The following is a 23,402-nucleotide window of genomic DNA, read 5'->3' as shown; positions in this document are numbered from 1 at the left end:
CCTTTTCTGTTCATTATACATTTTATTTAATAGACCTCTCTTACCTGACAGCTCCGAGGTCACTGGCAGTATCTGTTTTGCCTACCCGTGCTATTTTCCCAGGTCTAGCTGTTGGAGGATGTCATGGAGGAAACATGAACACTAGCTGGCCCTTGAGCTTGCCCTGGGCAATTGCAGGCTCCGCTCCCTCCCCCTGGCCTTGGTATGTACATTCTACCCACTGTTCCCACAGTAGGAGCTAGTTTCAAGAATGCACACTTGAGAGAGTAAGGTGTTGTTGAAAATATCTGGACTTGATACATGACTGAACCCCATTAAGGCTTTTTTTTTTTTTTAAGATTTTATTTATTCATGAGAGACATAGAGAGAGAGATTGAGAGAGAGCAAAAGAGAGAGAGAGGCAGAGACACAGGCAGAGGGAGAAGCAGGCTCCATGCAGGGAGCCCGATGTGGGACTCGATTCTGGGTTTCCAGGATCAGGCCCTGGGCTGAAGGTGGCAGTAAACCACTGAGCCACCCAGGCTGCTCCCCCATTAAAGCTTCTCTATAAACATTGAAGATTCGGGCTCCCTGGGTGGCGCAGTGGTTTGGCACTTGCCTTTGGCCCAGGGCGCGATCCTGGAGACCCGGGATCGAATCCCACATCGGGCTCCCGGTGCATGGAGCCTGCTTCTCCCTCTGCCTATGTCTCTGCCTCTCTCTCTCTCTCTCTCTCTCTCTGTGACTATCATAAATAAATAAAAATTAAAAAAAAGTTAAAAAAAAAAAACATTGAAGATTCTGGAAGGCTGGTACAGGGATCTACTTATCTTGCAACTGCCCAAGACAAGCCTTGTATGTAAGTTTCCCTTGCTTATTAAACCAGCCACTTATCAATCTGGAGTGGTTTGGCTCTTGGGTCTTTCTTTGCCCTCTATGTACAGGGCCAATCTCAGATTATACCTGGGAAGCTCCTGTATTTGCAAACCAGCACTTGCACCATGCCTGATTCATACCGGGTCTTCCCTAAGTATTTCCTGAAGGAAATAAGGAAGGGCTGAATAAATTGTAGAAGAGAACTGGGAGAGGTATTTGGGGGAAGAGCTTCAGGGTTCTTGCCCAAGACCAGCAGTAGCCAATAAAAGTTTAATAGGATACACATAATTTTATTTTTTATTTAAAAAAAAATTTTTGGTTTGGTTTTTAATATTTTATTTACTTATTCATGACAGACACACAGAGAGAGAGAGAGAGAGAGGCAGAGACACAGGCAGAGGGAGAAGAGGCTCCATGCAGGGAGACTTACGTGGGACTCAATCCTGGGTCTCTAGGATCATACCCCAGGCCAAAGGCAGCGCCAAACCACTGGGCTATTGGGGCTGCCTGGAGACACATAATTTTAAAGTTTCTAGTGGCTATATTTTAGAAAAGGAAAATTAAATTATTATTTAAAATAATTAATTTTTATATAAAAATAATTAAAAATTATTAATTTTATATAAAATCAAATTATTATTTAGAAATAATTGTAACAATATATTTTATTTAATGATTATCAGTATCCAAAAGCTAATCATTTTAACATACAATCAACTTAAAGCTTCTTAAGGAGTTTGAAAAAGTGTGTTTTTTTGGGGGGTGTTTTTTGTTTTTAATTTTTTTATCCTATGTCTTAAAAACATCTCAGTTCATTGGTGCCACAATTTCAAATGCTGCGTTACTACATGTGACTAGTGGCCAATGTTTTGGAGAATGCAACCCTAGCCTGTGCACCCTCTGGATCCTCTGGGTGCCGGCTCGCAGCAGCCGGTGGGCACTTGGTGACATTTGCCTGATGGAAGGAAACAATGAATGCAGTGCCTAGAGGTTTCTGATGCCAACAGGTGTACTAACCCAGCACTTGCAGGAACTTGGCTGGATTCCAAGAAGGCGATCTTGCCTCCAGGCAGGAAGTCTGGGGGTGGCACCAGGACCCGCAGCCCAGCTACCCGCTGCCCAGGCCAGGGTTGGGTTGCCCATGTGCCTTGCAGGTGAGCAGACGTGGTAGCCCGGAGAGCCAAGCTCAGGGGACTCAAAGCCAGCGGAGGTGAGGCAGGTTCGCCAGGTGTTGGGGCCAGCTCTGGGACCGTCTTCTCAGGTATCCACCGAGACTCAGCAGCTCTGGAGCCTCCTCCCTGGCTCCGAGAGGTGACTGATGAAAAGAACCAGGTGTTTGTCCCCAACGTGGGGTGGCAGGGGGTTGGCCAGGGGGTGGCAGCTTTGGCGGGGGAGCAAGGAGTGAGTGGGGATGCGGTACAAGAAATGGGAGGAGCCATTTGGGGAATATAAAAAATAGTGAAAGGGAATAAAGGGGAAAGGAGAGAAAATGAGTGGGGAAATATCAGAAAGGGAGACAGAACATGAGAGACTCCTAACTCTGGGACACGAACTGGGGGTGGTGGAAGGGGAGGAGGGCGGGGGGTGGGGGTGATTGGGTGACGGGCACTCAGGGGGGCACTTGGTGGGATGAGCACTGGGTGTTATGCTATATGGTGGCAAATTGAACACCAATAAAAAATAAATTTATAAAAATTAAAAAACAAAACAAAAAGAAATGGGAGGAGAATCACCCCCGGGGTGGAATCTCGGAATGGGAGGATCCAGGTGGTGGCTCCCGCTTTAGGCAGCAAGGCGCTGACCTGGTTAGGACCTGGTTAGGGAATAGGGAAGCCCCTGAAGAGTATGCACAACCCCCCACCCCCATCCCCCGGCCCTGTGCAGCCTTCCTGGCAGCAGCAGGAGGGAAAGAATAACCACACCCGATTATCTGGCACTCACTCAACCATGCTGGACCCAGTCTGTGAGCTTGTCTCTGCGCCAGGTCAGAATTCAGAGCTTGGCTTTGGAATCACACTATTAATGGGTTCTGCACCTTTGGGCAAGTTACTTACCCTCTCTGGGCTTTAGTGCTCACCTGTGTAAAAAGAGGCTCAAAATAAGATGTCTCTCCTGGGTTTCTGTGAACCTTGTGTGTGCTGGGGACCCAAAAAGCACTTTCTAAATGTTAGATGTTTGTTTTTCTCCTGGGACAGCCTCCTGAGATAGGGCCTCCTGGTTCTAGTATACTCATGAAGATATTTGGGCTCAGTCAGGTTAGGTAACTTGTCCACAGCAATCAGATGGAAATAGCAGGATTTGAATTCAGGAAGTCGAACTCCAGAGATGGAGCATTAATGTCTAATCCAGGTCTCACTATTTCCTAGAAGGTTGAAGGGAGGTGGGGAAAAGCTGCTTCTGAGACCCCTTCTCCCTATCTGTGAAATAGGTACAGTACTGTAATAGTAAATAGCCTATGGGTTATTGTGAGGGTTAGAGTTAACACATAAGTGCATCCTTATGTGTGTGTGCATGCCACAAGGGTAGGATCTTTTTGCTATTTTGTTTGCAGATACGTCCCCAGTGCTTGGCACATGGTAATGCCCAGTAAACAATTGTTGAGTGGAGAAAAAGCGCTTATTAGTTGTTATTCTTAAAACAATCCCTGCGGCAGCCTTGGTGGCTCAGCGGTTTAGTGCTGCCTTCAGCCCAGGGTTTGATCCTGGAGACCCAGGATCGAGTCCCACGGGCTCCCCGCATGGAGCCTGCTTCTTCCTCTCCCTGTGCCTCTTTCTTTCTTTCTCTCTCTCTCTCTCTCTCTCTGTGTGTGTGTGTGTGTGTCTTTCATGATTAAATAAATAAAATCTTAAAAAAAAAAAAAATCCCTGCTATCTCATACTCCTGATGAGGAAACTGAGGTTCAGGGAGATTAGGTCATTTGCCAGATGTTACATGGGTGGCTGGTAGAGGAGTCAACATTTGAACTCGGGTCTATGGATCATAGCCTGCATGTCCTTGACGTTCTATTCACATTCCGTCATCTTGTAGTAGAGTGAATGTGGCAAGTTATTGCTCTTCTGGGTCTGTTTCCTTATCTGTAAAATGGGGACAATAATGATAACTACCCCATATGGTTTTCTTCTGGGTCAAATAAACATAAAGCACTCAGAATAGTGCCTGGCACTTAGCAGATGCTCAATAAACATTCGCTACAGTGAATGCTATGACTTTCCACTACAAGAGTAGAGGGGAATGTTACAGCAGGTATGTTCATTTAGAGGAGACAGAGGGGAGAGTAGAAGTGGGAAGGGAGGGGAGGAGGTGACCAAGGAGCATTCTTGCCTTGTGTGTAGTTCACAGAGCCAGACCCCTGTTTGCTATCTGGAACATTGCTAAGAAGCCCCCTACACTCAGTGCAGAGTGAGATGTGTCACTCAATATCCTAGTCTCCATCTAATATACAAGGAGGCTGTTACTGGGAGCTCTTTGTTGTACAAAGAGGGCACAAGGTCCTCTGCTTCAGTACCTGACCCACAGCAGCTGATGAGGCTTTTGGGGAGGAGGATTTCAGGTGGCAAGGACAATTACATAGTAGTTTTTCTGGCTAGACCTGGATTCAAATATTATCTTTAATTCCCAGCTCTGAGACTTTGACAAGTTGTTTTCTGAGCTTCAGTTCCCTGATCTGTAGGACGGGCACAATATGTAAAAATATGGTGTAGTTTCTAGAAGTGAGGAAACCGAGGGGGAGAAAAATTTTCCTAGAGGAAAATGCAGAGGTGCTAATTTCCTTGTCTTATCAATGGGAATCAGGAGATACTATCCAGGGTTTGTGGCACATTATATCAATAACAAAGGTGGTTCTTAACTGGGGATAGTTTTCCCTCCTAGAGGATACTTGTCCATTCCTGGAGATATTTTGGGTTGCCCACAGCTTGTGGGGTTTGTAATGGGGTGTGTCCTACACACCTAATGGCACCTAATGGATGAAGGCTGGGGATGCTGCTAAGCATCCTCTTATACTCAAGACAGCCCCGTGACCAAGCCTATCTCGCCCAAAATATCAGTAGTGCTGAGGTTGAGAAACCCTGACTTATCCCTACAAGAGATTTACTGATTTGTCCTTTTACTTTGGATTCCCATCTGGCTCAGCTCCATACTGATTGGCAGGCAGGATTCTGCAATCCAGGTGTTCCGCAAGTGCTGAGGGCTAATAAGCCCACTGAAGGTAGAGTGTATTGTCCCCATTTTGCAGAGGAGGGTGGGGAAAATTGAGGTTCCAAAGGATAGAATTGTAGAGCCTCAGAGGGGTAGAGTTGCAGAGCACTAGAGTCAGGGTCTGATGCAAATTAGCTTGCTGTGAAATGTGGGGCTGGTTCCAGGCTGCCTGTCCTTTATCTCTGGAAGAGACGTGCCAGCAGGATTATGGAGTTAGTAATGTCTGAATGTTGCCCTAGGGGCATTACGGGCAAAACAAAGCGACCAGTGCTTGAGGGTGTCTAGCAGAGCATCATGTTGTAGACGAATGCTTTGGTGAATACATGAAAAGATAGGCTCTTTCCACTCCACCTCACTCTCTGGGATTAAAAAAAAAAAAAAATCAGCCTAGTTACTTCCTTATGCTAAGAGATAAAATAACCTCTAGAAAGGACTTTGCTCCTTATAGTGTACTGATGCCAAAAGAACATTGTTGGGAGGGCAGGGCTGGGGTTCAGGAAGAAAGAAATACACAATTTGGGCTCCTAGGCAGGGCTTCTTTGCAGATTCAGTACACAGGGGCCATGGCACAACCATGACATTGGGGATCAAGGACCAATCTTCACTTTAAGTGAGTGTGACCTGGTTATTTATTGGCTGGCAACAAGGGGAGAGAGGATACCTAGGGTGGTATCAAACTGCCAGGAGCTGGTAAATATCCCCTGTCTGGAGGCTGAGTGGCAGGCCCAGCACGGTGAGTAAGAGCAAGCAGGGCTGTGTCTCAGGCACAAGAAGATGGGCTTTATGGGTTAGTGTTAAAAAAAAAAAAAAAAAAAAAAGACCCGCTGTCTCCACAGAGTGGAGAGGAAACGCCAGAACAGATGGAGGGCAGGTAAGAAAGACGTTTTGTGGTTGTTGTTTGTGGTGTATTTTTTTTTTTTTTTTTTTTTTTTTTACGATTTTATTTATTTGAGAGAGAAAGAGTACAAATGCGTACAAGTTGGGGGAGGGACAGGGGGAGAGGAAGAGAGAATCCCAAACAAACTCTCTGCTGAGCTTAGAGCCAACTCAGGACCCTGAGATCATGACCTGAGCTAAAAATCAATAGTTGGAGGCTTACCTGACTGAGCCACCCAAGCGCCCCAAGAAAGGGTGTTTGGAAAGTGGTGTGGGGGTCACAGAAATGATAGAGAACCCTTGGGAATGTGCCATAGGAGGAGGCAGGAACAGGCTGTCCTATTGCTTATTACCGGATGCCAGGTACAGAATAAATATACAATAAATACTTGTCACAGGGAAGAATGACTATGGGGAAATGGGAAGCAAGGCTTAGCAAGCTCTGGAGCTGTCTGCCTGAATCAAAATCTGTAGTTCCTTGGGTCCTGCTGTGCCACTGTGGGTGAGTTATTGTACCTTTCAGGGCTCAGTGTGCTTGTCTGTAGAATGTATGCTAAGAGCTCCCACCTTCCCCGGAGGAAATAAGGGTTAATAAGAAAATATGGTGCACTGTAAGCCACTCAGTAAATATGATCTCTAATTTCCCATCTTCCTCTTTGTCCTTCTCTTCTTCCTCTGATTATGATGATGATGATCCAAGTTCAGTCAGAGTTGCACAGGTTAGAATCCCATCTGCCATTTGCCTCTGTTTAGCTGTGTGACCTTGGGGAAATTACTTAACCCTCTCTGGGCCTCAATGTAATCATCATAAAGTGAGGATAATACTTCTCCATAAAGTTGTTGGAAGATACAATTGCTAATGCATGGGAGGGGCATAACATGGTGCCTGGCACTCAGGTAGATCCTCAATAGATAGTGCTGTCTTTATGCTTATTGATACTGTTGTTGTCTGAAGAGGCAAAGAAGAGCTCAGTGGATATGGATGTTAAAGAAGTAAGGTTTATAATCATGTTTTGCTGGGTAGGGTCCTCTCCCCAGGAGGAAGGGTCAGGTTGAAGGTATAAACTTCTTTCTAGAAGTTCAGTGAATAACACCATGGCTTATGTTTGCCAAGAGTTCCCAGAATGGTGTGCCGGAAGTCTGGATTGTATTACTGCTCAGGCTATTTTCAGCCACCTCAGGTTCAATGTTCCCAGAGATAAACCCAAGTTGATGCAATGCTAATCATCAGTAGGGTCATTTCTAGAAAGAACACTCCTCAAATAACAGAAAAGAAGTAAGGAGTGCGGTAGGATTTCTGCATTTTAACGAATGTCAGAACAAACAAGTTCTGTTTTCTACGGCATTTAAATCAGGGTGGGTGTCATTTAAAAGAAGAGCAGAAAGTTCTATTTCTATAAATTCACAAGAAGAACTGGAGGTCCAGAGTTGTTGTTCCCAATCTTTCATCTGTTAGAATCCCCAATAAATGAAATTTCATGGCTCTCCAAAGGAGAGGTAGAATTTTCTCCTGTTTCAGAGACTTGACTTATAAATTGTATGATCAGAGGAAAGCCTTTATAGAAGAGGAGGTAGGTGGAAATACCAGGAAGATGGTTTAATTTGTGCACCGCCCTTCCCACCAAACTGTCATTCTGGGGACTCATGAAAGGCCTGGATTACAGAGTCCTGTCTGCCAGTCACTGTGGAACCGAGCCAATTTGTAACAATCCTACAAATCAGTAATCTTGAACCTGGTTTGGGGCTTCTGGGTGGCTCAGTGGATTAAGTGGCTGCCTTCAGCTCAGGTCATGATCCTGGGGTCCTGGGATAGAGCCCTGTGTCAGGCTCCCCGCTCCATGGGGAGCTGGCTTCTCTCTCTCTCTTTCCCTCCCCTTGCTCATGCTTTCTTGCTCTCTTTCTCAAATAAATAAGAGAAATCTTTAAAAAAAAATCCTGGTTCTTTATTGAAATGTTCTTTCAATGAAAGCATGTACTTTCATGTTCTTTAAAGTGTGTTCTTTATTGAAAATGTTGATATTCTAGTCGCTGTGTGTTTTTTGCATTATTTCCAGTTTTTAAAAATATCACATAAGATAGTATTTATCAAGGTCATGGGGATTTTTGATACTCCCCCTTAAATTTGTGTCCCAGACAAACTCCTTACTTCTTCACTCTGCTCCTGGCCATGCTGCAAATAACACTGAATCTAGAAACTTCCCAAGCTTAACCTCATGCTTACCCAGCATGAGCAAAAAGATGTTTAAATACAAGATGTGGATGTTGAGCAAATGAATTGAAAAAGAAAATTTGCTTCCTTGAGAGAAAGGGGCATTTACAATACTGTATTCCATTCTTTGTTGGCTGTGTTCTCTGGCCGGGTGTTACTGAACCTCTCTGTGCCTCAGTAAAATAAGTATGAGTAAAATAAGAATAGTAGGGGATCCCTGGGTGGCTCAGTGGTTCGGCGCCTGCCTTTGGCCCAGGGTGCGATCCTGGAGTCCCGGGATCGAGTCCCGCATCAGGCTCCGGGCATGAAGCCTGCTTCTCCCTCTGCCTGTGCCTCTGCCTCTCTCTATCTGTGTCTATCATAAATAAATACATCTTTAAAAAAAATAAGAATAATAACAGCATTTGCTAAGGCTGTGTGTGGTAAGGATTTAATGAGTTAATACCCATCAGGTTCTTATAACAATGCCTGGCACACACATATTGGTTTTGTTATCATTGGTTTCTTTATTTATTTATTAAGATTTTATTTATTCATGAGAGACACACAGAGGCAGAGGGAGAAGCAGGCCCCCTGCAGAGAGCCCAATGTGGGGACTTGATCCCAAGGACCCCAGGATCACCACCGGAGCCAAAGGCAGATGCTCAACCACTGAGCCACCCAAGTGCCCTATTATCGTTGGTTTCTGCTTCTGTTTTTCTTTCTCCAGATCTAGAACCACAATACTGGGGTTGTAGAATATGCTGGTTGTTTAAATAGGCATTATATGGATTAGTATGAGGATCTGAATTAGTCTGATTAAGAACTAAGCTTCTAGTCCCATAGGTGGATCTAGAAGGGAGTTCTTTTTCCTCTCAGAGAGGCTTGCCCCAGACTCCAAATCACAGGGTATGGATAGAACTCACCCTAGCTTTACTCTCCTCTCCTGCCTTTCTGAAACCCAGTGGTAGAGAAAGCAGTAGAGCCACAGGGGACCTTAAGGTTTATCATTTTCCCTGCTCCTGGCAGGATTCTGAGCACATGGATGGTGGCAAAGGGGATGAGGAGGGGTTCCCACAGCCTTTAGGTTTCCAGAAAGTGAGATCCTTTCTTGAGTTGCAGAGGAGGCCACTTCTTTTAGCAGGTCTCAATGGATTCAAGAGCCATTATATGAATCTTGTGTTGTCTCTGGCTCTCCCAGAGAGGTCCTTGTTCTTCTGGGGCAGGTTGGAGCAGTGCAGCCATGCAAGAAGGCACTAAGCTGCCTGGGTGTCAGCAACTCACTGCTTTCTCCTTCCCACCTCTGTGCACCTGCTCCTTGCAGCTTCCATTAACTGGCTGCTCTGCAGTGATTCTCAAACCTTGACATACAGAATAATTTCCTGGGAAACCTGATAAAAAGGCAAACTATCAGGTCCCATTGCACATCCAGTGAATAGAAACTTGTGGGAATGGGACATGAGCTAAAGTTATTTTCCTGAGACTGACAGGTTCCTAGGACATGGAACTTCCAGTGCTAAAACCAAGAAAGTTTTGGGTAAACTGGGACTAGTAGGTCATTGACAATCCACAGCCCCTATCTCCAGCAAGCTCCCAAGTGAGTCTCCTGGGTTCCCCAGCTTGATGTACACCGATCAGTGAAGATTTATTTATTTATTTATTTATTTATTTATTTATTTATTTATTTTTAAAGATTTATTTATTTGAGAGAGAAAGACATGGAGGAAAGGGCAGAGGGAGAGGGGGAGAAAATCTCCCAATGCTGGGCTTGATCTCACCATCCAGAAATCATAACCTAAGCTGAAATCAAGAGTCTGGTGCTTAATTGACTGAGGCACCCAGGCACCCCTGATTAGTGAAGCTTTAAATATTGGAGTTCCTAGGGCATCTGGATGGCTCAGTCAGCTAAGCATTTGCCTTTGGTTCACGTCATGATCTCAGGGTCCTGGGATTGAGCCCTGCATCAGGCTCCCAGCTCAGTGGGGAGTCTGCTTCTCCCTTTCCCTCTGTCCCTCCCCATCACCCACTGTGTTCTCTCTCTTGCTCTGTACTCTGTCTTTCAAACAAATAAAATCTTAAAAAAATATATTGGAGTTCCTTTAAGCTTTATTCTTCCCTAGACTTGAACTGCAAATATGACAGCCCCATGGCCACTTACAGCTATTTACATTAAAATTAATTAAACAAAATTAAGAATTCCATTCCTTACTTGTACTAGCCACGTTTTAAGTACTCAGTATAGACGTGTGGCTAAGGGACTGCTGTATTGGATGCATGGTATAGAATGATTTCATCATCATAGAATGTTCTATTAGACAGTATTGCCCTAGATGATCTCCTCTATAAGGGGCTTTCTCAACCTCACCACTATTAACATTTTGGGTCAGATAATTCTCTGTTTGGGGGGACTATTCCGTACATCACAGGTTATTTAACAGTATCCCTGGCCTCCACCTACTGCCAATATCATATACCTCACCCCAAGTTGTGAGAACAAGAAAGGCTTCCAGATGTTGTGAAATGTGCTATCTGGAGGCAAAACTGTACTGATTGAGAATCAATGTCCTAGATACACGACTTCTACCAATAATCTTTCTAAGAGAAGAAAAACCAACCACACACCCTGTGCTTCAAACAGAGCATGAGCACCTAAATGCAAATGCCATCTTGCAATTCCCTTGCATCAGTCTGCTTTATATCTAAGGCCTGTGGGCCTCACCTACTTTGAGGATGGTCTTATATACAAGATGGTCTTGTTACAAAATGTCATTTGTGGAGCCCCTGGCTGGCTCAGTTGGAAAAGAATGTGACTCTTGATCTTGGGGTTGATGTTTGAGCCCCACATTGGGTGTAGAGATTACTTAAATAAATAAATATATTTTTTAAAAATGTCATTTGCATGGAGAGGGATTGAGTTCTGGTTATAAAATGAGTGAGACTCCTGGAAAGAATTTGGGGAGTTCTGAGGGAGTCCAGAGACTTTTCATCAAGAATGGATTATAGTTTGAAAAAAATAAAATGAGGAGGTATCTTAGCCAGTGTAATGAAATTTGGGGGCCTTCAAAACATCCATGTAATTAAAAGAATGATCCTATCTTAGCTTTTTCTTGAATTTTCCTCTAAAGATTTTGTTAAAGATTTTATTTCTTTGTGAGAGACACAGAGAGAGAGGCAGAGACATAGGCAGAGGGAGAATCAGACTCCCTATGGGGAGCCTGATGGGAGACTTGATGCCAGGACCCTGGGATCATGACCTGGGCCAAAGGCAGAAACTCAACCAGTGAGCCACCCAGGTACCCCTCCTCTGAAGATTAATTGGTGACATTTGTCAGCTCTATCATCCAAGTTTCCCAAATTATTGTAAATATGTGTTAGAATCATCTTAATTTGGTGTTATAAAAAGCATTTGCAACCTCCACAGTAAATGTAGCACATTAGACCATTCTCTGGGTGGATTTTTGCCATGTCTAGGTGATATCTTCATGAGATTAAAGTTCCCATTCATTTGGCAGCCTCTGACTCTTTCTCACATGTTAAGCAAGCTAAAAATCTTAAATTCTTTTTTTAAAAAATATTTGGGGATCCCTGGATGGCTCAGCCGTTTAGTGCCTGCCTTCGACCCAGGGCGTGGTCCTGGAGTCCCAGGATTGAGTCCCACATCAGGCTTCCTGCATGGAGCCTGCTTCTCTCTCTGCCTGTGCCTGTGCCTCTCTCTCTCTCTGTGTCTCTCATGAATAAATAAAATAAAATCTATAAAAACATGTATTTATTTATTTATTTATTTATTTATTTTAGAGCGAGAAAGTGGGGGAAGGAGCAGAGGAGGAGGGAGAGGGAGAGAGAGAATCTTAAGCAGACTACATGCCCACTGCAGAGCCCTACATGGGGGGCCAATCCCATGATTCTGAGATCATGACTTGAGCTGAAACCAAGATTCTGGTGCTTAACAGACTGAGCCACCCAGATGCCCCTCTTTTTGCAGTCATAAAATATAATTACCATTCTTTGGGAATCAAGTAAATGTCTTAAAAATTAAATTCTTTTATGAAGGGCAAATATAAAGGACAGGAAGATATACTGACTTAGTTCTATTTGTATTTTCCCCTCCTATTCAGAGTTTTGATATTGATCTTTTGCAAACACAGACCTTGTTTTCTGCAGGATCCAACTGTATGGCTATGACTGCACCTGGGTCAAAGGTGGAAATGGTCTCTGAAATGTCCCATGGAGATTAATGCTTAGGAACCAGAGAGTTTTGTTAAATGGATGATTGAAGGTTTTGCCCTCACATGCTTATTAGATACTATTTAAATTGCCTTTATTTTCTCATTCTAAACATTATGCACTGCAGATAAAAGATCCTAAAGCATATATTTGTAGTGGTGTGGATGATGACAGCCAAAGTAATTATTAAGATAACATGGCAACAAAGAGCATGGCAAACAAAATCTATGTCTCTGCTGAAATGTGGGTGTGTTCAAGTGCAGGATGGCTTCCTGCTCTGGTAACTGCTCAGAGATGGCTGGTGGCCTTCCCTCTTTGTGTTGGAATTGTTTTTCCAAGATCAAGTGGAATCACTGCGATTACGAAAGCTTTCTTGAAATGAGATGCCTAGGAATGGACTGATTCTTCTTGTAAAATTCTTTTTTTCTTCCCTTTCTGGAGTTCTTAGAATTACAGACTGGTATTTTGTGTTCGTGTGGTGAAGTGAGGGGGTGCGATGCAGTTATATTATTATATAATGTCTATTGTAAACCAGAATTTAGTCACTTGTGTTCCACCTTCATGATTTTGCCCCTTTTCTTACCATACATACTAATATTTATCTATTCTTTTTACCTAACCAATTCATTTTAAAAGGAAACTTATGTCATTTTTGTAAATGGAAAACTTGTATCACTTGCTTATAAATATAGGGGACTATATATGTACATACATACAGGGAAAACCAAACCATGTTATTAAATCCTAGCTAGATTATGCTGAATGAAAGCAGTTAGTCTCAAAGGGCTACATTCTGTGTGATTCCATTTATACATTTTGAAAAATGTGAAGCTAGAAGGACAGAGAATAGATCAGTGGTGGGCAGAGGGAGGTAGGAGGGGTTGATCACAGAAGTGGTGGCATGAGGGCATTTTCGGGTGATGGAGCTGGTCTGTATCCTGGTAGTGGTGGTGGCTATGCGTGTGTTCAAACTTGTAGAACTAGATACCAAAGATATTATATTGTATGCTAATTTCAAAAATAAAATAAATCCTAGTGATAAATTGTGGCCTCATGAGGGTTCTGAGCTTGGAGCTTTGTTCTATCTTTGTTGAAAAAGAGACAGTGATGGGACCCCTGGGCAGGCTCAGCGGTTTAGTGCCTGCCTTCGGCTCAGGGAGTGATCCTGGAGTCCCAGGATCGAGTTCCACATTGGGCTCCCTGCATGGAGCCTGCTTTTCCCTCTGACTGTGTCTGGCTCTCTCTGTGTGTGTCTCTCATGAATAAATAAATAAAATCTTAAAAAAGAAAAAGAGACAGTGGCAAATTCAGACAGGTGTTAAAGACTAATTAGCACCAATGGAGACTTTACCTAGCTGTTAGTTAGAAATACTGAATGGGAATTAAGAGGGAAGGACTGATTGCCAGGAGATTTCTTACTATTTTCCACAAAGGAAACGATCCTTTCAAGAATCCCTGAACTAATCCCAAACTCTCAATTTATAAATGGGATATGTTTGTGCCAAAAATGGATGCAGGCATGAGAAATATGGGTCCTCACCCCATCTTCCCCAGAGTAGTCCATCTAATCCAGTGTAGGTTTGTTTTTGCCTCCCACTGGTTGAGGGTGTCATCACCATGATGATGGATGACATGAATGAGAACTTTGTGGGACAACATTCAGTCATTCATTCAACAAATATTGAGTGCTCTTACATGCTAGGCATGGCGCTAGATGCTGGGGATAGAGTGAGCAAAATAGTATAATTCCTGCCATCACAGAACATTCAGTCTAGTGGAGGACAAATATTGAACAATATAAGCACGTGAAGTAATATATAATTACAAATTGTTAAGTCCTGTGGGCTTTTTTTTTTAATTTTTATTTATTTGTTTATTTTAATTTATGATAGTCACACAGAGAGAGAGAGAGAGAGAGAGAGAGAGAGAGGCAGAGACATAGGCAGAGGGAGAAGCAGGCTCCAAGCACCGGGAGCCCGACGTGGGATTTGATCCTGGGTCTCCAGGATCATGCCCTGGGCCAAAGGCAGGCGCCAAACCGCTGCGCCACCCAGGGATCCCAAGTCCTGTGGGCTTTAAGGATGGGAATTTATGATAGAGGCTCAGGGGGAACTATTTGCATGTGGAGGAATAAAGGAGACCTTTCTGTCAAAGCAGCATTTATTTTTTTTATTTTTAATTATTTTTAATTTTTATTTATTCATGACAGACACACAGAGAGGCAGAGATGTAGGCAGAAGGAGAAACAGGCTCCCTTTGGGGAGCCTAATGTGGGACTTGATCCCAGGACCCGGGATCATGACCTGAGCCAAAGGCAGATGCTCAACCACTGACCCACCCAGGTACCCTCCTATTTGGTTCTTTACCAGTAAAGTGTGTTGACTCTTGATTTTGAGGACGAAGAACAAGGGCAGAAGTAGACAGGGGCCAGCTCATGTACACTTTTCACATCATAGTAAGGAGTTTATTTTTAATTTATTTTTATTTATTAAACATTAAAAAAATTTATTTGAGAGAGAGAGAGAGAGTGCAAGTAGTGGGAGGGCAGAGGGAGAGGGAAAAGGAGAGAATCTCAAGCAGGCTCCACACCCAGTGCAAAGTTCACTTGAGGGCTGATGCAGAGATCATGACCTGAGCCGAAACCAACAGTTGGACACTCAACCTACTGAGCCACCCAGGTGCCCTTACTTATTATTACTTTTTTTTGTTAAAGTTTTACTTATTTCAGTAATCTCTAACCCCAATTTGGGGCTTGAACTCATGATCCCATGATCAGGAGTCACATGCTCTTCCAACTGAGCCAGCCAGGCACTCCCATGGTAAAAAGTTGAAATGTTATTCTAGTTTCAGTGGAAAACCATCAAGCAGGGTTGGGGTGGAGGTGGGGGGGTGGTTATGGAGTCTCTCTCTCTGTTTTTTTTTTTAACTCCGGTTTTTCTGGAGCCCTCGGGAAGTGATTTCCTCTGGATAAGCAAGAGAATCCTCTTCACTCTTATCTGTACCCCTAGATTTTGCTTCTCTTTTGTTGCTTGCCACTCTGGAAGAGGAGGTGGGCTGAAAGTTGTCCCATTTGTCAAATGTCTTTGTCAAGATGGAACTGAAAATGTGTTCAGGGCTGTTGGTTTTTCAATTTCCTTTTATTGCTGGGATGAATGTTATGCTCAACATTTCTTTTTTTTTCTTCTTTTCTATGCTCAACATTTCAGTGATGATTTTATTGTGCTTATTTTGAGGCTTTAAGTAAATGACACAGTTCAAAAACTCAATATGCTTTGATTATAGATAATTTTGATTTATTTTAAAGCTTCTGCAGCTTATTTGGGAACGGGGGGGGGGGGGAGGAAGCCTTCATACATTCAGCTTATTCCAGCATTTTCTCTCCCGTTTTCCCCTAGACACTGCTTTAGTGTTTAACTTTTTTTAGAAAATGGGTTTTCACTTTGAAACGACTATGATTTGGAAAAGTTCCTGCTTCCTTTTTTTTTTTTGTCTTTACTATTCTTTATCTTAAATTTCGATAAAATACATATAATAATTTATCATGTTAACCATTTTTAAGTATACAATTCAGTAGTGATACATACATTCACATTGTTGTGCAACCCATCTCCAGAACTTTCTCATCTTGCAACACTGAAACTGTATACCCATCAAACACCAAAAACAATTCTCTATTTCCTTCTCCTCCCAGCCCCTAGTAACCACTGTTCTGCTGCCTATTTCTATTTCTGTGAACTTGACTACTCTAGATAACTCATACAACTGGAGTCATAATGTATTTGTCTTTTTGTGACTGGCTTGTTGTACTTAGCATAATGTTCTCAAGATCTACCCGTGTTGTAGCAGGTGTGAGAATTTCCTTGCTTTTTAAGGCTGAATAATATTTCAATGCATGGATATATCAAATTTTGTTTATCCCTTCATCCATTGATGGGCACAGGTTGCCTCTACCTTTTCACTTCTATGAAAATGCTGCTATGAAAATGGGTGTATGCATATATTTTTTGAGACCCTGCTTTCAATTCTTTCAGGTATACCCAGCAGTGAAATTGCTGAATCAGATAGTAATTCTATTTTCAATTTTTAATCTTTTTAAAGATTTATTTATTCATTTTAGAGTGGGGGCAGAGAGAGAGAGAGAGAGCGTGCATGAGCACACAAGTGAGCAGAGGGGGGGGGCAGAAAGAGAGGGAGAGAGAATCCCAAGCAGACTTCTTCTCCCAAGCAGAATCCCAGAGCCTTACGCTGGACTTGATCTCATAATCCTGAGACCACAACCTGAGCTGAAACCAAGAGCTGCTGCTTAACCCACTGAGCCACCAGGCACCCCTCTATTTTTACCTTTTTAAGGAACTGTCATACTGTCTTCTGTAATGGCTGCATCATTTTATATTCCCACCAGTAATCCACAAGGATTGCAGTTTCTCCACATCCTCATCAACATTTGCTGTTTTCTGTTTTTCTGATAGTGGCCATCCTAATAGAAAAGATAAGACAAAAAAAAAAAAAAAGATATGACATTCCATTGTGGTTCTGATTTTCATTTCTCCTATGACTAGTGATGTTGAACATCTTCTCATGTGCTTGTTGGCTTTTTGTATATCTTTTATAAAGAAATATCCAAGTGCTTTGCTTATTTTTAAAATCTTGTTCTTTGTTGGATTTTTTTGTTGTTGAATTGTGGTAGTTCTTTCTATATTCTAGATTTTAACCCTTTATCGATATATGCTTTGTAAATATTTTCTTTCATTCCATGGATGACTATTCACTCTTTGGATTGTGTCTTTTGATGTATAGAAAGTTTTCATTTTGAAGTAGGCCAGTTGATCTATTTCTATTTTAGTTGCCTGTGCTTTTAGTGTCATATCCAAGAAGTCATTGCCAAGTCCAATGACATGAAGACTCTTTTCTAAGAGTCTTACAGTTTTAGGTCCTACTTTTAGGTCATTGATCCATTTTGAGCTTATTTTTGTATGGTAAAAGATAAGAGTCCAACTTCATTCTTTTGCATGTGGTTCTCCAGTTTCTCAAACACCATTTGTTGAAAGGACTGTCCTAAAAAAAAAAAAAAGAAAGAAAAGAAAGAAAAGAAAAGAAAGAAAGGACTGTCCTTTCCTCATTGAATGATATTGTTACCCTTGTCAGAAATCATTTGACTTTATATGCAAGGGTTTATTTCCAGGATTTCCATTTTATTCCATTAGTCTGTGTGTCTGTCTTTAAAACATTTAATTAATTAATTAATTAATTAATTAATTATTGGAGCAGGTGGAGGGACAGAGGAGAGGGAAAGAGAGAATCTCAAGCAAACTCTGTGCTGAGCACCAAGCCCAATGTAAGGCTCAATCCCACAACCCTGAGATCATGATATGAGCTGAAATCAAGAGTCAAATGCTTAATTGACTGAGCCACCCAGGTACCCCTATGTGTCTATCTTTATGCCTATCCTTGCCTCATTTTTTATTCAGCCTGTTTGCTGTTTTCCTTCCTGCGAAGAAGGCTTCTTTTCACTTGGATCAGAGTTGTGTGGTTTTATTTTCTATCTTTAATAGAGGGGAAAATGTGCCCCTATTTCCCTTTCTGCTTGAGCAATCTTCATTGGTTGTTCCAAATATGTAAGTAATTAAATGAGTAAATTAAAAAGTGAAAAAGTCTGCCTGCATGGGAGGTGGTCAAATGTAGTAGTTAAGGAACTTATATTCAAATCCTTGTCCCCACTCACTATCTGTGAGAACTCAGAGGAGTTACTAAGTATTTCTGATCCTTAATTTCGCATCTATAAGATGAGAGCATGGCCAGTCTCCACACTGAATCAAGTGAAGACTAAGCAGGAGCAAACATATACATCGTTCTGCTCGCTGCCTGGCTCGGGATAATAGTAGGAGTTATAATGTCTCAGTACACATTTTCTTTGTCCACTTCACTTCTTCACTTAGCTTTCGCTTTCACAAAATGTCACAAAGTCTTCTTTGGCTCTGCATCTTTTTTCTTTTTTTCCTATGATTTTTTTCTTTACTTGGAGAATGTTCATTGAGGCCAGTTACTTCCCCAAAGGGAAAAACCCTTTTAGATCTTTCTGCATTAATATCAGTTTAACTTGGCTCTTCTGAAACACAGAAGTGGGATGGTGGGAGTAGTGATTTTGTCCCCAGCAGACATTTGGTAATGTCTGGGACATTTCTGGTTGTCAGACCTTGGGGGAAGTGCTACTAGCACCAAGAAGGTAGAGACCAGGGGTGCTACTGAACATCCCACCATGCCCAGGACAGCTGCCTGGCAAAAAGAATTCTCTGACCAACGATGGGAACAGTGGTGAGATGGACAAAACCTCATTTAACTGAGGTGGGGCAGCCCTGGTGGCTCAGCGGTTTAGCGCCGCCTTCAGCCCAGGGCATGATCCTGGAGACCCGGGATCGAGTCCCATGTCGGGCTTCCTGCATGGAGCCTGCTTCTCCTAATGTTTGTGTCTCTGCCTCTCTGCATCTCTCTGTGTCTCTCATGAATAAATGAATAAAATCTTAAAAAAAAATAATACTGAGGCAATTCCTGCCATCCTTGCTTATTTTTTAAAAGATTTTATTTATTTATTCATGAGACACACACACACAGAGAGAGAGAGAGAGAGAGGCAGAGACACAGGCAGAGGGAGAAGCAGGCTCCATGCAGGGAGCCCGACGTGGGACTCGATCCTGGGTCTCCAGGATCACGACTGGAGCCAAAAGCAGATGCTTAACTGCTGAGCCACCCAGGCATCCCCCTTGCTTTTCCTTATTAGTATCTTGCACTTGACTTTTGCAAGCTGCATATGGGACTGACTTGTACTCTAGGGAAAGTAAGAAAGACCAGTTTGGGGAATATTCCTGGTTGTCTTTCTGGGGTGACAATGTGCAAGTGAAAAGACTACCTAGGGCGGCAGCCCGGGTGGCTCAGCGGTTTAGTGCTGCCTTCAGTCCAGGGCATGATCCTGGAGACCTGGGATTGAGTCTCATGCCGGGCTCCCCGCATGGAACCTGATTCTCCCTCTGCCTGCGTGTCTCTGTCTCTCTCTCTCTCTCATGAATAAATAAATAAATAAATAAAATCTTAAAAAAAAAACAAACCTACCTACCACCATTGGAAATTGGTGTAACTACTTGGGGACCATCTCTAGTGAAATTGAAAACACTCAAGGCAAATGGATAGTGGCTCTTTGGAACTAGTTACAAATTTCTACAGGATTATTTTGGTAATTTTGACTGTAGGTCTTTTTTTTTAAGATTTTATTTATTTATTCATCAGAGAGAGAGAGAGAGAGAGAGGCAGAGACATAGGCAGAGGGAGAAGCAGGCTCCATGCAGGGAGCCCGATGCGGGACTCGATCCTAGGACCCTGGGATCACTCCCTGAGCCAAAGGCAGATGCTAAACCACTGAGCAACCCAGGCGCCCTGACTGTAGGTCTTAATATGCATGTATCTTATATCATTTGTTGGAATGTAGCTAGCACACTACATATCAGCACATCTGATTTCACTTAGGTTCAAAGGTTTTCCCTGTCACTTGTTGGCATGACAAAGTTCACCTCTTCATTTATTTTTTTAATTTTAAAAAATATTTTATTTATTTATTAGAGAGAATGAGACCAAGTGGCAGGAGGGGTAGAGGGAGAGGGAGGAGCAGACTTCCCCAATGAGCAGGGTTCCCAGCATGGGGCTCAATCCTAGACCCCAGGATTGTGACCTAAGCCGAAGGCAGGTGCTTAACCAACTGAGCCACCCAAATGCCCGGAAAGTTCACCTTTTTAAAAGATAAAAGGTACAGCTGAAATTAAAATTTGTGGCCTGGCTTCTCCTCTTATGGGATGTTGTTCTGCATTTGGTGCTGTTTTAGAAGGCCAGGGCTGCTCTCTCCTTTTCTTTTGGGTAATAACTGGCCTCAATGAACATAATTAACCTTTGCACCTTTATGACTGCATGGCCATAATTCTAGCCTGGCCCTGGGCCTGGGGCAAGAGAGAAGAAAAAAAAAAGTTTAGAGAGAGAGGCCATATATAGCCAGCTGTCTTCTGCTGCTATGTGTAGATGTCAAGCATTCTTTTTGATAGCTCCATAATATTCTTTTATGCAGATGTGCTGTCACTGATTTGGCCCATCCCTTGTTCATGGTTTCTGGATTGTTTCCAATTCTTTTTGTCATTACCTGCAAAAGTTGGCCTGACAACCCTCGTGCCTCCACGTCCCTGTGATTTGTGAGGCCACTCTGGTGGCTGCAGAACCAAGCTTATAGGTGGCTTGCCCTTGGCTTATGTTGTCTTAAGTCTGAGAAGCCTAAGAGGTGGCTGATATTCAGATAAGTGGCCTGAATGAGACCTCATTAAGACTTTGGGATGTAATTCATCCCCTGAACATTCCTAGACTTGCTGAATGACAAATACAGGATTGTTCCGATCACCCATTCAAACTAGGAGCCTTGAAAGATCAAACAGGTAGTCTACAATGAACAGATTTAGAGGGCATATAATTGCTTGGGAATGTGATTGAAAACCACTGAAACTTTGAAGTGGGAAACCTAAATGGGATGTCCAGGATAAGACGGAAGTCAATGGGATGTCAAAAGGAGGACTCAGAATAGATAGCTCAATAGCCATTATTGGGAAGTTAGTAGAACAATACAATTTGGAGGGAAAAAAAATATTTCATATCCTCTGTACTTTTCCAAGGTGCAAAGCAAAAGTATTCTTTTGAAAGGGCAGGGCATTTGTTTCTCTAAGAGTTAAGAGGAAACTGAGTGAGGTTCTCAGAAGATCACTCCCACTTCATTTGACAATTAATACAAGACTATTTTCTTGTGGTTATTTCCTCCTTCCTCCTCTTTTCTAATCCTTTTCTGTGGGCTTAGTTTTTGTTTGTTTAGGAATTTGTCCCAGTGCAGATGGTAATGATTAGAGCACCATTTGTGCCTGGGCCGTGAAAAAGATGTAGAGTATATAAGCTCCTGTCAGATGATGCCAGTGGAACAGAGAACTGTACCAACAAACTTGGAACTAATTGTTGGCTGATCACATATGAAACCTATCATTTATCTATCATCTTATATGAATATATAATATGTTGTTTAACTCATAAAATTTATTTCTTTCTTATGAGAAGCTATTTTGGGTTGGTAGAGGTGGGCTGTGCTCTAAATAGTCAGGCAGAAACCCAGGCTGATGAATGGGTTCCCATTTGAAATGACACTCACTGCCATTGCAGGAAGAAAAATGAAGCTAGAAGGTTGTGTTTTGGCTCTTAAATGCTTTATCTTAGAAGTGACACAATCATTATGCTCACAAACCATTGGTCAGAAATAATCCTATGCTTCTGCCTTTCTGCAAGGGGGCTGCTGATCTCACAGTGACCTGGAGGGAACTCCAGGGTCTCTTCCCCTTTCTACCCCGGCAACTTGGCCTGGATTTGCTAGAGCTTCATGAACTTTTTGCTGGTGACCTTGAGCCTTGACCTTGAATGGTTATCCTATCCCTTTGGAAACATTCTTATGGTATATTCTTTTCAAAAATTCATCCTGGGAAAAAGTGTGGCCCTCTTGAAAAACTGGTATACTTCCTCTTTTTTCACAAGTAGTATTAGATAGCTCATCATGATTCTCTTTCAGTCTGCGCTAATAAGAAGTTCATAGTGGGGTAGCTGGGTAGCTCAGCTGGTTAAACATCCAACTCTTGATTTCAGCTCAGGTCATGATCTCAGGATCATGCTCTCTGTCTCTGTCGCAAATAAATAAATAAACCCTAAAAAAAGAAGCAGCAGCAGCTCACAGTCAAATTTAGTTCTTGTGTAGAATCACTATGTCAACCTAGGAATTTTGCAGAATTGCACCTCTCTCTACTTTATCATAAGTATATCATTGTCTATTTTTTAATCATGTCCTGGGAATTGTCCACCAATTCCCTTCTTTTTTGGAACTTGCCAGAGTTTATATTACACATAAATACAGATAATGGTAAATAAAAGCTTCTTTTTGGTGAACACTTCCTAGGTATCAACTACTTTATGTGCCTTATCTTCTTCATTCTTTACAACAGGCTAATGAGATATTGTCAGGATTGGATGGGTGAGGAAAAAGGCTCAGAGGGGTTGTTAAGTGGCTTGCCCAGGTCCCCAGAGCCAGTAGAGGGAAAGTGAATTCAGTTATACCGGATGCCAAGGGCTGGCTTCTAACCACTTTCATTTTACAGCAGCACATATAGATGATTTGATTCAGATAGCGTGTCCTGTTCTTACCTGGCTTTTGCTTTCATTAATTCAGATTTTCTGTGATATACGTATAAGAAAATTGGGAATCTTTGTGAGCCAGAACCATTCTTTTTTTCAATTGTTATATAGTCCCTTGGGGGAAATAGAGGGTTTTGTGTTAGGACTTCTGGTTTAGGTCTTTTTCATTTTCAATTTCTTTTAAAAATTCAGGACAGGGATCCCTGGGTGGCGCAGCGGTTTGGCGCCGGCCTTTGGCCCAGGGCGCGATCCTGGAGACCCGGGATCGAATCCCACATCAGGTTCCCGGTGCATGGAGCCTGCCTTCTCCCTCTGCCTGTGTCTCTGCCTCTCTCTCTCTCTGTGACTATCATAAATAAATAAAAATTAAAAAAATAAAAATTAAAAATAAAAAGCTTTAAAAAAATTCAGGACAAATATATTTACAGGGATGTGCACAATTCTTAAGTGTATATGATGAATTTTCACACACATATGTATATCTCACACACGCACACACACGTAACCATCACCCATGCATTCCAGTACCCATAGGCCCCCTCATGTCATTTCCCATCTCTTCCTTTCCCCAAAGTAATCACTATTTTGACTTCTAGCACCATTTACTAATTTGCCTGTTCTTGAACTTTGTATAAATGTTATTCTGTCTATACACTTTTGTATCTAATTCCTGCAATCATTGTTATATTTGTGAACTGCATTCATGTCTTGCAAGTAGCTGAAGGTCAGTCTTTGTTACGTCTGTGTAGTATTTCATTGTATGACTATACTACAGTTGATTGACCTCTGCTGTTGAAGGCCATTTGGTTGTTTCCAA

The 23,402-nt window shown here is 42.5% G+C and overlaps 1 protein-coding gene across 5 annotated transcripts in view; it reads left to right on the top strand.

The window, feature by feature from the left end:
* The first annotated feature begins 1,746 nt into the window (after positions 1-1,746).
* Positions 1,747-23,402, top strand: part of TMC5 (transmembrane channel like 5) — a 66,534-nt gene continuing 44,878 nt past the window's right edge. Inside the window, exon 1 of one of the 5 annotated variants that reach the window (XM_072753745.1) lies at positions 1,747-2,009. The gene's annotated coding sequence lies outside the window, so the exon portion shown is untranslated. Of the gene's footprint in view, positions 2,117-5,593; positions 5,924-23,402 lie in introns of those variants that run through there. The other 4 variants (XM_072753746.1, XM_072753748.1, XM_072753749.1 and 1 more) reach the window with 4 other exon arrangements.

Source organism: Vulpes vulpes, chromosome 3 (genome assembly GCF_048418805.1).
Source record: "Vulpes vulpes isolate BD-2025 chromosome 3, VulVul3, whole genome shotgun sequence".
NCBI classification, from domain to species: domain Eukaryota; kingdom Metazoa; phylum Chordata; class Mammalia; order Carnivora; family Canidae; genus Vulpes; species Vulpes vulpes.
Note: the sequence above shows the minus strand (reverse complement) of the source record. Positions and strands in the feature narration are given on the sequence as shown.